The sequence below is a fragment of the Protopterus annectens genome, chromosome 2.part1 (genome assembly GCF_019279795.1).
Source record: "Protopterus annectens isolate FY-2018-M chromosome 2.part1, PAN1.0, whole genome shotgun sequence".
Lineage (NCBI taxonomy): Eukaryota > Metazoa > Chordata > Ceratodontiformes > Protopteridae > Protopterus > Protopterus annectens.
The window spans coordinates 208,398,404-208,405,297 of NC_056729.1; positions in this window are offsets into that span (position 1 = coordinate 208,398,404).

Consider the following 6,894-nt stretch of genomic DNA (forward strand, 5'->3'; position numbering starts at 1 on the left):
AATGTAATCTATCTCTAACCTTTCCACCATCAATACCACTACCACTGAATAAAATGTTAACTATTACCCCATTCCGTCTTTTAACAGTAACTTCATTTTTGATTTCTTTTAAAAAATTAATAGGGTAACCCCTTCTCCCAAACATATCAATAAGTTTATCACATTCTATTTGGAAGCCTCCTTCATCTGACACCATTCTAGCAATTCTGATAAATTGCCCCTTAACTAGGGACTTTTTCTGATGAATCGGGTGCCAGCTCTCAAAATGTAAAAATATATTTGAATACGTAGGTTTCCTGTACAGCTTAGAAATAAAAGTTTTACTCATATAATATTTCACAATAGTGACATCTAAAAAATTCAAGCTGTCTAAGTCGGAATTCAGGGTAAATTCTAAAAAGTCAGTGGTACTATTAAGGTATTCAAAGAACTCACCTAATTTAACCTCATCCCCTTTCCAGAAAAGGACTATGTCATCCAAATAACAATCATACAGGACCCAATGGTCTTTGTAGCATGAGTTCATAATGTATTCCTCCTCCCAGTGTGCCAAAACCACATTGGCAAACACAGTGGCACAACATGCTCCCATGGCCACCCCTAAAGTTTACTTAAAGAGGTGGCCATCAAAACTTAAAAAAAATTATTTTCCAAAACAAGTTCCATACAGGTCCTAATGGCATGTTTGGTGTCAAAACTTAAATCAGAATGCCTACAAAGATATTCATAAAACCAGTCAAGCCCCTCCTCATGTGGGAATACTGAAAATAAATCCTTGATGTCCAAGGTGGCCATAATAAGACCATCATCATATATATCTGGATGTATTCTACCTAAAAAATCCCATGCATCTTTAATAATCTAAGGCGTCTTTTCCACTAGACCTTTCAATTGATGGTCCACAAATTTGGCCAACCCATATGTTTTCGATGGCTTAGTGTCCACAATCGGACATAGAGGGGGGTTCTGGATGGATCTATGAATCTTTGGGATGCCGATGGTATGTGTTCTGGGGGTTTTACAGTCTAAGAACATATGTGTGTCAATACTTATCTGTCGATTAAGTAACAATTCCTCTGTGGTCAAATCGATGTTCCTATAGGCTAGATTCATCTCATTGACTGACACTTCTCGATAAGTGTCAGTGTAAAATAGGTCAAACATTTTGCTATTGTAATCCAAATAATTCATAATTACCAGCCCTCCCCCTTGTCAGGTTTCATACGCCTGATGTTGTTGTTACTAAGGATGTCTTGGAGTAACATCCGTTCTTTTTCATCCAAATCATTAACATAACCCCTGTGATTACTATTCAAAATAATTTTCCTAAATTCATTTTCACAGAGTGTCTCATAAATCTCAAGAAGAGGGTGGATATGTGGAGTAAAAATGCTGGGTCTATGCAACTGGTGGGCATTTTGAGTAATAATGGTGTTGCCAAAATGTACCCCTAAATTTAATTTTCTCACATACATTTTAAGGTTTAAAATACTGTCAACAACATTTGCTGATCTCCCCGGGACAAAATTCAACCCTTTTGCGAACAGATTAGCCCAATCGACATCAACACAAACTTGACTAAAATTGTAAATAGTAAAGTCAGCATCCCCATTTTGAATGATCTGAAAAGCTTGTTCACAAGATTCAACTATCTCCGGTAGGCCTCCCTCCCTCCCCTCCATGATGGGTGATGGTTGCAGTGATTGTTTTGATAATACATTTGTCCCTTCCTCTCCCCCTGTGCTCCCTGATCCTCTCGGATCTTCTCAGGGGAGGGGGGTCCATGGGGACATTCTCGTTTAAATACTCATTATCAACAGGATTATCAATAACCACATCCTTCACATCATTACATTGTTCATTAAAATAAACAGAATCCTGCCCTCTAGGAGGGTCTGGGTAAGCTTTACCAGTTTCATAATCAATCTTGTCCCTGTTTAGTTTACGTTGTTTCCTAGCCCTAAGTTCAATTAACCCATTATCCACATGTTTAAATACATTTAAAAAAGTCATTCTTTTTACTAACAAACAATAAATCTTTCTTAATACTCAATTCTACTTTTTCAATGTCTCTAATAAGTAAAGACATTTTCCTGTTATTATCGCTAATGAGAATTCTTAAAAACTCACATCCCTGTCTGTTAAAAAAACGCAATTAAATACTGGTATAACTGAGAGTTCTTGGTCAACTCAGAAGGATATTTCCACAGTCTCAGTCCTTTTGGAATTTGCTCCCGTTCTACACATTGTCGCAGGTACGAATTTTCCAACTGTAGTTTTTTATACTTGAAAGTTAGTTCCTGAAAATGACCCAGTTGTTGCTCCATACTCATATGAGATTCATTGAGCCATTCCTGATTATCCTCCAGCATCGTCTCACTTCTGAGCCAATCTTCCGTAGAACAAGACGCTGTATTCACATCAGCAACTCCAGAAGCTGAACGCACAACACCAGTCACAGAGCCAGATAGAGTACTCGATCCAACAGCACCATCAAGTGTGCAACCAGGATTATTGCATGGTCTTTGTGATGGAGTGATAAAAGACTCGCACAAAACAGTATTTGCGAAACAGCAGCCCCATTGTCATTACTATTAATTTCGGTTGTCTGCAGATGAAATAGGATGTCTACTTTGCTATTAAGTTCCTTAACTGAAGCGACTAATGCATCTAACACTTCAGCAACAGAAGATGCATCCATACCACTGGAAGTGTTGTCACCTGTACCTTCCTCCATAAACCAACTGTTCTGTCCAAAAGAAACACAAACCAGGAAATACAAATGGAAGGTAACCAGACAACCACTCAGCAGGTACAAGTAACGACAGTTTATTGAGTTCTCAATAAAACCACTCTCGAAAACACGATAATCCACCCAGGTACTGATCCACAAATAAATCACTGATTAAGCGCTTTTGTCGGAATAACCAACTTCATTAGAATACACATATTACAACCCAAAGGATTTAAATACCTTCCCAAAAAGCAAAAACCTGACATCACATCCTACTATTCAATCACTTCCTGTCAACTAATGCACATATTTAAAAAGAAATAGTAATACATGACTTAAATTGCCTAGACATATGAAAAAGCATATTCCCATATTACAAGTGAATATGAAAATATAAAAACACATATGACACCAATAAAATCAATATGACCTACTATATATAAATGTATATAAATATATAACAAACAACTGTAAAATATGAACACTGTAGTGTAGAAAAATGGAGTAATAAATAAACCCATAAAATGACAGTAAAAACCTTTTAAATATAAAACAAAGCTCTTAGCTTTAACAAGGGCATAATACTTATACGTTCATTAATGTCAGGATATGAGCCTGCATTCAACTTAATTTGCCATTTTAACTCTAATAATTCTAAATAATCATCCACTGGGCCACCCTGAGGTCCCAGGTTCACATGATCAATGGCAAAAAACCTAAAAAATGTGTCGGATATTTGTCCACATGATTGAAGAGTGCATTGTTTTTAGTTTTGCATTTAATATCATAGCAGTGCTCATATACTCTCTAGACGAAAAAGAATGGATGTTACTCCAAGACATCCTTAGTAACAACAATGAAACCTGACAAGGGGGGAAGGCTGGTAATTATGAATTATTTGGATTACAATAGTAAAATGTTTGATCTATTATACACTAACACTTATTGAGAAGTGTCAGTCAATGAGATGAATCTAGCCTATAGGAACATCGATTTGAACATTGAGGAATTGTTACTTAATCAAGAGATAAGTATTGAAACACATATGTTCTTAGAGTGTAAAACCCCCAGAACACCTACCATCTTTGGCAACCCGAAGATACATAAATCCATCCAGAACCCCCCTCTATGTCTGATTGTGGACGCAAAAGCATGAAAGACATATGGGTTAGCCAAATTTGCGGACCATCAATTGAAAGGTCTAGTGGAAAAGACGCCTTGGATTATTAAAGATTCATGGGATTTTTTAGATAGAATACATCCAGATATGTATGATGATGGTCTTATTATGGCCACCTTGGACATCAAGGATTTATTTTTAGTAATCCCGCATGAGGAGGGACTTGATTGGTTTTATGAATATCTTTGTAGGCATTCTGATTTAAGTTTCGACACCAAACATGTCATTAGGACTTGTATGGGACTTGTTTTGGAAAATAATTTTTTAAGTTTTGATGGCCACCTCTTTAAGCAAACTTTAGGGGTGGCCATGGGAGCATGTTGTGCCCCTGTGTTTGCCAATGTGGTTTTGGCACACAGAGGAGGAATACATTATGAGCTCATGCTACAAATACAATTGGGTCCTATATGGTCATCATTTGGATGACATAGTCCTTTTCTGGAAAGGGGGTGAGGTTAAATTAGGTGAGTTCTTTGAATACCTTAATAGTACCACTGACTTTTTAGACTTTACCCTGAATTCCGACTTAGTTTGAATTTTTTAGATGTCACTATTGTGAAAGGTTATATGAGTAAAATTTTTATTTCTAAGCTGTACAGGAAACTTACGTATTCAAATACATTTTTGCATTTTGAGAGCTGGCAACCAATTCATCAGAAAAAGTCCCTAGTTAAGGGACAATTTATCAGAATTGCTAGAATGGCGTCAGACGAAGGGGACTTCCAAACAGAATGTGATAAACTTATTGATATGTTTGGAAGAAGGGGTTACCCTATTAATTTTTTAAAAGAAATCGAAAAAGAGGTTACTGTTAAAAGATGGAATGGGGTAATAGTTAAAATTTTATTCAGTGGTAGTGGTATTGATGGTGGAAAGGTTAGAGATAGATTACATTCTAATAATATTTTTTCAAGATCGTGTACCCTTACCTTCCTTTGGATTTTTATGAAATCAAAAATACATTGGTTAATTTTTGGCCTGTAATGTTATTGGACCAGGATGTCTCTAAAATTGTAGGGGATAAACCAGTGATTGTCTACAAAAAAGATTATTGCTTTAAAGCACTCTTGAAAAGACAGAAGATAGAGAATAAAACTAGTGTATGCCTTAATTGTGGTAGGTGTGGGCAGTGCCCATATGTTATGGAGGGTGAATTTATATTTATTAAGAACTTTGGACTAATCTACCCCAGTAAAAAGCTTTTTTGTTTTTCGAAAAGGGTAGTATATATTGCTATGTGTGGGTTATGCAATGTATTTTATGTGGGCAAAATGAAAAGGGCCTTTAAGCAGAGAGTATATGAGCATTGCTATGATATCAAATGTAAAAACAAAAACAATGCACTTTTCAATCATGTGGATAAATATCCAACGCATTTATTTTAGGTTTTTTGCATTGATCATGTGGACCTGGGACCTCGGGGTGGCCCAGTGGATGATTATTTAGAATTATTAGAGTTAAAATGGCAAATTAAGTTGAATGCAGGCTCATATCCTGGCATTAATGAGGGTATAAGTATTTTGCCGTTGTTAAAGCTAAGAGCTTTGTATTATATTTAAAAGGTTTTTACTGTCGTTTTATGGGTTTATTTATTACCTCATTTTTCTACATTATAATGTTCATATTTTACAGTTTGTTATATATTTATATACGTTTATATATAGTAGGTCATATTGATTTTATTGGTGACATATGTGTGTTTATATTTTCATATTCACTTGTAATATGGGAATATGCTTTTTCATATGTCTAGGCAATTTAAGTCATGTATTACTATTTCTTTTTAAATATGTGCATTAGTTGACAGGAAGTGATTGAATAGTAGGATGTGATGTCAGATTTTTGCTTTTTGGGAAGGGATTTAAATCCTCTGGGTTGTAATATGTGTATTCTGATGAAGTTGGCTATTGCGACGAAAGCGCTTAATCAGTGGTTTATTTGTGGATCAGTACCTGGGTGGATTATTGTGCTTTCGAATGTGGTTTTACTGAGAACCCAATAAACTGTTGTTACTTGTACCAGCTGAGTGGTTGTCTGGTTACCTTCCATTTGTATTTCCTGGTTTGTGTTTCTTTTGGACAGAACGGTTGCTTGAGAGTTACTATTAAAAATAGGCCTGACTAATACTGTACCCTATACTATTTGTTTGGTTTGAGGGAGAGAGGGAATTTATTCCTATCTTCCTTTTTAAAATTCTAAAACTGTAAAAACGTAAGGTATGTTTCCAGGCAGAGGGGGACAGAAAGTGCAACACATGAAAATTGTACTGTATTTCTTTAATTTTTTTTGCAGGGTGCTTGAGGGTGCTGGTTCCTTAAGTTCCAATTAACTGACAGTTTGCTGTAGCTGTATTCACAGTAGTGTTTTCAGTTACTATTTAGTGCTGCTATGACTTTACACATCTGCATCAGTGGAATCTCATATTCTTTATCATTGTTAGGTGACTTCAGGACTGATGTATACTGCAGTTCTCCTTCCTCAGCTTCTGGTTTAGCACTGCCAAGGGTATGCTGTATTCTTTATTATCAGTACTATTGTGTTTCACCTTATGGCATAGCTGAGATGCAGGTAAAGTGTCTTCCTCTTCATCAAAATCACTGCTGCCTACATCCAATATGAGAGAGATATCAAGGTCCAAATTGGGCTTATCATTCTCCCTCATATCATCAACAGGGAAACTCACAAAAAGTTCATTGTCCTTCATGACTTTCTAGACAGTAAAATCCATCTCTCTCATTACTCCCCTATCACCTGTCTCCTAATTTTAAGAACTCAGCAACTGTAACACTCTCTTCACCATGCAAGAAACGTTAGTAACATATATGCATTTGTCATAAAATTGTACACCACATTCTATGCTTATTAAGAATATTATATCTTTGTTCAGTCTCCACCCTGACAGTGTCATTCACTTGTATATAGATACTTAACATCCTGTACATGACATCTCAGCTTATATACAGCTAAGCAGGCTATATAC